Consider the following 8,998-nt stretch of genomic DNA (forward strand, 5'->3'; position numbering starts at 1 on the left):
TGTTTAGAGCAAGAAACAATGGCTTAGGCTCGAAAATTGAGAGAACTCTTGTCCAAGTGGATTAAACTCAGTTGTATGAAAGCCTTTGTCTCTTTACATTGTCCTTCCTAAAAGTAAATGCAAATATAAAGATAAAGTTAAGCAGGGGTAATTAACTTGGAAATCATCTTGGGTTATTTCCATCCAATCAGCTGGTTGGTAAGGCTCCAGGATTCCCACGCCAACTCTAATGGACAGAATCGTGTCAACCCTACTCAGCTCAGTTGACGAAAGCGTTTCAATCCAATAAATGCGCCTGCTGTGTCCTGTATGGAATGTGATTTTTAAGCGTTCAATCGGTGTCCAGAAATCATTGTGTTAATTATGGTGAACAACGTTAGGTCGAATCTAATTTCCTTTCTATAGAATAAGGGAAAAAGAGGTGGGGTTCAATTTCGTTCCTTCCCTTCCAAACGTTCGGGATAGACAAATAGGTAGGAAGGTCTCTTCATACTGTATTTTGGTGATGTTTGGTATCGTTTAAGTTTACGTTTATTCATTTAGGCACCATCTCAGCATTTTCTGCTCTTTTACATATACATGCCAGTCATTTGTAGAAATTATTTTTTTAAGCTTTCACAAATGACCAGGCGTTTATTCACTCTTACGCTGAAATGACACCTAATGATGCCCAATTGTCATCAAAGGTTGCAATTATTGTATTTATTGGTTTTACCAACAAATAAAATATAAACATTTATTCAATAAACATAAACGGTACCAAACACATATTTTATGTATCCAGTTTCAGTCCTGAGCACTTTTAATGTGGGTACTGTTGCAACTTGAGTTTTCCCCGAAAATAGTAGAAAAGGGTTAGGATTAGGTTGGATTGAGGATTTGGTTAAGAATATGACAAAAAAATACTAAATTCCACAAAGTTATTGAAATGAGAGAGATGATGGTGATTTGTGTAATTTTATTAGGATAAATTGCATATTAATACCCTATACTCTATGCTTAGTCTCACTTTGCTACCTGAAATCAAAATGTGTCAATCCAATACCTGAACTCTCAAAACATTCTAATTTAATCCAAAATAGTTTACCACCATTAAGTGGCATGTGAAACAACACAAATGCCCTTTTGACATCATCTAACCTTCTTTATCAACCATCTAAATGTCTAAACTCAAGTGTCCGTTTTTCACCATTACTTTAGTTCAATCTTAATTCTCGAGGAAAAAGATGATGAACAATAGTCTTATTTCAAAGGATAATTTTGACATTTTAAAAAATTTAAGTTACACATGTCATCATATGATACAAATAACTAGAGATTAAATTGAGATGTTTTGAGAGTTCAAGTATTGGATTGGAACATTAAAATTCAGATGTCAAACCAAGACTAGACCCAAAGTATAGGGCCGAGTTGGGATTGAGAACCTTAGAATTGAAAATCATGTTTGGCTAGTTATAGCTTAACCCAAACCAACCCAGCACACCCTATTGGATCAAAATCCCGTCTCTATTTTGAATTCCCATATCAGGCCCCTCTGTACATGTGTCTACCAATGAATGAATAACAAGGATATATAGCCAAGACAGATAACATTGATAAATTTATAGGAGTTCCATGAGCTAAAGGGGAGTGGTAGTCATACTTCCCAAACAGGAATTGTTTGATTTATTTAGAAAAGTTCTAAATATTTTATCTCATACTTGTTTGCCCGTTAAAGATTTCATGATAGGCTCAATTTATAAGAAATAAAAAAATAAAGGTCGAGATTGAGACTTCATTCTTCCGAAATTGTTAGTCTTTTTACTTTAACCAGCAGAAGTCTAACTTACTTGAAATTCCTCAGAATGAGAAATGAGTTTCATAGAAATTTTATGAAAATGAAGAAAAAAAAAACTGCCATCCGATCTCGCACGAATTACTTATTAACTTCCGGAATAATAATGCTCATGTTACAAAGTTTTCTTCAAAACTAGAACCCAAATTTCATGTAGCCGTTTCATCACATAATTCAAGCGTCTATAAATAGAAACTTACCATTTACAGGAATCTTCCAAACTATGCAGTTTTCGTTACAATACGGCATGCTATTTACTGAACCTCGAAAAAGATCACACTATAACTGTTATCTGAAAAGGGAATAATTTTTTTATACCCAACCAGGGAAGAAGGGAAAGAATTTCGATCTAGTGACAAGACCTTATAAGAGGAGGAGGCGCCTTTTGGACCTGCAACTACCGAATTGCAATCCAAACAGAAACCTAAAGAGCCAATAAGGTTGTGTTTGGTAACATTGCTATTTCTACCTAAAATGTTTTGGGTTGATCAACACAAATTGGCATACAACTGTTACTTGAGGATGTTTATCAAACTGATCTTTTGGGTTGATCAACACAAACTGGCATACAACTGTTATTTGAGGCTGTTTATCAAATTGGTTTTTCTACCTCCAGGGAGGTGAAGTCTAATCATTCTTTAAACACACCTCTCACCAATTTGTATTGATCGACAAAAACATTTCAGGTAAACAGTAGTGGTATCAAACACAACCCAAATTATCTAAAATCAGCTCTTTAAACAAATGCAGAAGATCAGAGGATGGGGCAAAAACCCTGGGTTACTCATTACAAAATGGTATGCAGAACACCAGAGGACGTTTTTTTTGTTTTGTTTTTTCTTAACTCTTAACATAAACTTATTCTTTAAATCTCAAAATAAATTAAAATTCCCTAGCATATGCTTGACAACACAATTTCATAGAACTTCCATGCAAGTTGAGTTAAAAGTTATCAAATAGAATGGTAACTCTTTAGTTAGTTCATGGAACCGATATACAACAAAGCTTTAACATTCAGAACTTAGAATCCCAACCATATGTGAAGTTTTTAGTTAATGAATGAAGCTGCTTCTTTGCCAAAAAAACAAAAAAAAAAAAGGAAAAACGAAAAAGAAAATTCAGAACTTAGAATTCCTTTCCAACCTTCTACAAAACCTTCTCACCTTAATCCTATAACTCATTCACAAAATGAATAAACCTTCTCTCCTCCTCCTCCTCATCATCATCATTATTATTAGATTTTTTTTAAAGCAGCAAAGTGGGAGGCTTGCCTACCCATCTCATGACAAAATGGATAGAGAACTTTATTATTGCTGTTGATGATGGCAGTAATTTTTTTTTTTGGAAAAGGTAATGTATTAAATAAGGCAAAAAAAGATATACAAAGCCCTGCTCAAAAAGAAATTGAAGCAGGGGAAAGAAACTAGAGAGCTGATTACATCTCTGATAATCTAGATACAAAAAGATTTTTATGGTAAAAAAAAGAACCGAAAGAAATATCCTTTAGTTGTCTATGCATTGCAGTCCATGAGTAAATTCTTCCCCATAAGTTTTTAAAAAATGTATCCTCTGTATTAATTCCCACAAATTCTCCCTCTCTTGGAGAGACCCTTAAGCTGCTAGCACCACAACAGCAAGATCAGGTCTTTTGGGAAACAGAAGCTAATTTCGAACAGTGCCAAAACTTTCCCCCAGATCATACTAGCAAGCTTACAGTGAACGAAAAGATGCGCTTCACTCTCAATATTCAACATCTGTATGCTTTCTTGTTAATATTATGCACATTATTGCTCCAAAGGAGGGTGCTGAGAAAGGGTGTTAAGACCAGCCCCAATCTAGCAATTTTCTCTCAAAACATTCTTCACATTTGAACTGTAGCAATTGTATTTCAAAATTCAACAACATTATTCATGATCTTTGCTGTTTCTCCTGTTACTTTGATTCAATAATCCATAATAAGGGAGAGCTTGAGGAAGATGTCACCCCATAAAATTAGACCAGGATGAACAAAATGAATTAGTGCATTTAGAACCTTACATGGTAGCTAAATACCATTCAGATTAAATGGGAAATTTTATGAAATGGTTGAGGCCAGCAATGTATTATGGAATAGAGCATTGCATTCAAGAAACGTGTCCAAAAAGTGGGTTTGGTAGAATTTCAAATGTTGAGATGGATGAATGGAAAAACTATAAAGGGCAGGGTCAGAAATAAATTCATTTGATGGAACCTGGTAGTGGCTACAATAGGTGATTAAATGAGAAACTTGTAATAAGATGGCTTTATCACATGCAGAGAAGACCATCTACAGCAATTCTAAGAAGTTACCTGTAACAAGTTGAAGGGGCTAGAAGAGCTAGGGGCAGACCAAAAGGACATGGGTTCAAGTAGTAAGAAATGATTTAATCCCTCATGATTTAACAATAGATATGACACTTAACATAACAGAATGGAAGAACAGGATTGATGTAGCCAACCCCATATAGCTGGGACAAGGCTTGGATGATGAAGATGATGATGATGAACTAACTATGGAATCTCTATCAAATTTGATCATCAAATGACACTCTAATCCTATATTTGAGCCTCATGACTAAGTTGTAAGATCTCGAAGTACTTCAGTTTTCTCTACATCAAGATGGGGTCTTTCCATTAGAAATTGGCACATATTAGATAACAATAGTAATGTGAATTTGCAGATATCAATTGACAGTTTGAAACAGAAGCACGACTGTTGTATCCACTGAAAAATGGAGGCTTCCAAATGGCCAGAATTTGTTATTTGTGTCATGAATATGAAGGTGTGAGGCATTTACTCATTACTAGCAAGGTAGCAGATTTTCTTTGGAGGTTCTTCTCTTTAGGAATGGCAATTTCTACCCTACCCGGTGGGTACCCGCCCCAATGGGATGGCTTTTTATGCTTGAAGGATGGCTTTTGGGGCAGACACGGGGGTTTTGAGATTCTACAACCCATATGGGTACGGGTAGGGTACAGTCTTAGGCTAAATCCAACCCTCATCGACCCACATATTGTTGGAAAGCACATAACTTTATGTATTATGTTTTGAATTTTATGTGAAGGATAATTGATAGTTTATATGTTTTGATTAAATAATTGAAAATTTTGTTGTTTGTTTGTGTCATTTTATTTATTCATCACTTGATATATAACAAGAAATAAGAGAAAATTATATGGGGTCTAGAGATGTGGGTAGGGTCTAGAATTTACAAAACTCTCCCTGAACCCGCCCCCGTTGCCATTCCTGCTTCTCTTATTTGCAGTTCAGGTTTTCCATCTTAACAACCTGGGTGAGATCAACTTATCAAAAAAAAAAAAAGAAAAAAAAATCTGGGTGAGATCTTCACTAACTGAATGAAGATTATGGTAGCAAGGAGGCTGGCATATATTGGAGTTGCATTCCAGTCACTATATGCCGGGAATTATGGAAAGAGAGAAATATAAGACCGTTCAAAGATAAGTCTAGACACATTGAAGGATTAATTGAAATTGGAAAGTTGATAGTGGATTAGCTGATCATTTTACCAGAATTTTCATAAATCAAACGGATCAGATTTTGGGGAAAGATTTTGAGAGACTATTGATTGGTAAGATGATGTACCTTTGAATGTGTTTCAATGCTATGCATTTGGGGGATAAATCATCACCCTATTTCATCCTTGAGCCTTCTCATATTTTCTCAATAAATTTTTCTTTCTTTTATGTTAAAAAATCTGTTAGATCCACTGAATATTCAAGAGAAAGAATCTGTACCCTGTGTTTAATTCGATGTTAAATAAAATTTGTTTTTTAAGGCACGATCAGTTTTCTAAAGTATTGCCACTGGATGATGCACATTTTGTATCAGATAATCTAGCATGAACTCAATCTTCATTTTTCTATGCTGAAGCAACGAGAGGTGAAAATTTGTTAAATTACAAGAAAAATGATTCATATGATTTTGGGAAATTGTTCGACACAATAATGAAGGTGTTTATGATCCTGATAGAAGCATAACACATCTTTGAGTAGGACCACAAAGCTATTGTTAAGGAAAACTGAGGAGACAGGTGTCATTGAAATGGTTGACAAAAGTTCCAGATAAGAAAGTATTCTAAGGAGCCAAATTAAATCAAGAAGAAAGTTCGGGAGAAGGGTTCTATCCAAAGTTTTAACAGAAATTCCAAAGAAACATGTCAAGGAGAAAACTAATGTAATTGCACATAATGGAATCAGATCATATATTTAGAGACAGTATTTACAAAAGCACTAATTTGGATAAGCCGTTACAATAACCAATATAATGTTTAACCAGAACATTAGATTGGCATAATAGCTATTCACATAAAACAGCCACCCAAAATCTAAACTAATTTACATGCTTAGTACCATTAGTCCTGACCTCAAGTTCAAATTCATATTCCAAAACAGAACAACACTTGAATCAACTGATGGAAGGATTTCTCCATGTAATATAAAATTGCTGCCTCTATAACTACTCTCCACTCACAATTTCAGTCAAGGTTCAGAAATATGAAGAAAATGTCAATAGTAAAGAACAAATTGACAAAATACATAAATAGCATTACCGAGAAAATGCAATGACATGGATTCTCAAAAGAATTGTTCACCAGAATACCCAGTTTGCATTACATAGCATGCCTATTTGAATTACTACTTCGATGTTAAATAATAAAAGCAAGATAATGGCAATCTTCTGAAGTAGATTTATCCATAGAATACTAAAATACAAGATATTACCTCATTAGCATTTTCAAAATCACAAATGCCCCAAACCCCAGTTCTCCAAATCCTAATTACCTCCGCCATCATCCAGCTGTATTAGCTTTCGCCTCCTCACTCTTAGCCTCGCCCGGGCAACAGCCCCCATGATGGTGTGATGATGATGATGATGATGATGATGATGATGATGATGATGATGATGGTGTTGATTCTGCTTTCCCTTGAGCTGCTTCCTCATATCGTAAGCATCCTCTCCGTCAGCATAGTACTTGGCCTCAACGTCATGAATCTTATACCCAAGCGTCTCGGTATACAAATTGAACGCAGCACGATTGCTCTTGCGGACATGAAGCGACACGTACTCCGCACCGAAGACCTGCTCCATGGCGTTCTGGGCAGCGGTCATGAGCTTGGTGGCGAGGCCAAGCTTGCGGTGAGTACGAAGAACGGCAAGAGAGGTGATGTGGCCATGGCACTCGGTGCTCTCCTCCTCCATCTTGGCCAGAACGTAGCCGACGATGCGGCCGCCGTAGTCTTCGGCGACGTAGAGGAGCTGAGGCCAGGAGAGGATGTGATAGAAGTAATACTTCATCTGGTAATTCTCAGGGAGGCAAAGCAGGTTGCAGGCCTGCATCGCGAGAAGGTCGTCGATGGTGGCCTTTCTGATGCAAACCATGATTTCTGGAACCCGAGTTGCGGTTAGGGTTTCGCTTGTTCTTCTTCCTCTGGTGCTTTGCTCTGCTTCCGCAGCTACAGTAGCGGCAAGTGGAAGGTGTCAGAAACTTGTGCTTAAATATTGACCTCATCTTGGGCTTGGGCCTCAGCCTTGGGTGTCGTGTTGGTGTTTGTACAATTGTACCTAGTACCCAAGACCAAGCGAACAACAGTGGTGCATGAGTATGACAATGAAATTCAGGAACACAATATAATGATGGGCCACTAGATTTCAGGCCCAATCCAATGGAGGAGGCTTCGAACTTGGAATATCGAAGAGCAACAAAAAGTTCAAAAACATATGGCAATATCAAGAATAAAACATATAGGACTGTTGACATTTCTCCTGTCGTAGAGAGATGTCAAATCACAAGAGTGCAAAGAACTTAACGACATCATTTTCTTCTTTGGATGGCAGTTTTGTCTTATGAATCTCCATTGCATGAGTCTGTAAATTATCTAAATAGCAGTTATTTGAATAAAGAAGAAAAGAATCGATTATGTGCAGTTTCAATCCTATCCCTAGCCTGGTATGAAGCTTACAGTAGTAGTTCCTACAAACCCTGCAACAGGCTTGTTTACTCTTTCTTCTTTGGTATCTCTATACGTTCAAATGTAACTATTTACTAAATTTAAAGCCTTTTAACCCTTCAGCTTCATACATCTTATTTATGTCTTTATTTCCTTCATACATCAATATCTATATCTCTCATTATCTGAGACGATCGATGCTTTCTGCCCTACAACCTCATTGAATCTCTTAAAAAAAATGTAATTTTCTTGAAACTTCCAACACTTGACAGAATGGAATGGTGGAACAGGATCCATTTAGTCAATTCCATACAATCCAGCAGACAAGACTCAGATGTTGATTATGATGAGGCTGTATTTCTTGATTCTATATGAAACACCAAAATAATTGAAGGGTCATTATCCTATGTTGGTCCCAGGTAACTGAGATCTTTGGAGGGGTGAACAGGATACAACCCTAAGTCTAGGGTTAAGAAAGGCCCGGTGCATTTACCAAAGTGCTACATTCTATAGTCTCCCCTAAAATCACTCTAACAAGTAACAAGTAAGAACTGAGTGAACATAATTGAAAATATTTGGGATTCCATCTTCTAAGCTCCAACAAATCAATATGAAGACATTAGCAAAAAAGTTCACATCATTAGACGCCCTGAAGAGATTCTAGAACCACCCCCAAGTTTTAATCAAAAGGTAACCTTGTCTCAATCAGGGAGGCATGTATCCTTTTTTTCAATTTTCTTTTTTATGCCAATTCTTTCCCAGTAGTTCCCATATTTTGATACGTAAATAACTGATATTTATCAATTTATGACTTCTACTTGAACAGAACTGGAACAGAACAGATCGTGCCAATAGCCTTAGTAAAAAGACTTGAATATACCATCAGATTTCTTAAATTGACTTGAACATATCTTGAGCTTGAGGATTTTAAATGGGTGGCCCCCATTGGACTTAAACATAGGTTCAAAATATCGATACACCCCTCCCACCATATTGGGGTGGGAGAAGGGTAGGTTTGTTTAACCGTTTAAGTATTATTTAACATTTAAAACAGTTCATTCAAACCTCAGGGTATGTTTTAGGTCTTTTACCCTCAACAAAATTGCAGACATAACCAAATTCAAAAGGATGAAAATTGTCTGCCAACCATAATCAAGTGCACCTTTCAGGAAGATG

At 36.4% G+C, this 8,998-nt stretch overlaps 1 pseudogene; it reads right to left on the reverse strand.

Moving 5' to 3' along the window:
* Positions 1–6,397: 6,397 nt before the first annotated feature.
* Positions 6,398–7,338, reverse strand: LOC148844924 (N-terminal acetyltransferase A complex catalytic subunit NAA10 pseudogene; annotated as a pseudogene).
* Between the last annotated feature and the right edge of the window lie 1,660 nt (positions 7,339–8,998).

The sequence above is a fragment of the Nelumbo lutea genome, chromosome 7 (genome assembly GCF_056320005.1).
Source record: "Nelumbo lutea isolate HS-2025 chromosome 7, American lotus-T2T, whole genome shotgun sequence".
Lineage (NCBI taxonomy): Eukaryota > Viridiplantae > Streptophyta > Magnoliopsida > Proteales > Nelumbonaceae > Nelumbo > Nelumbo lutea.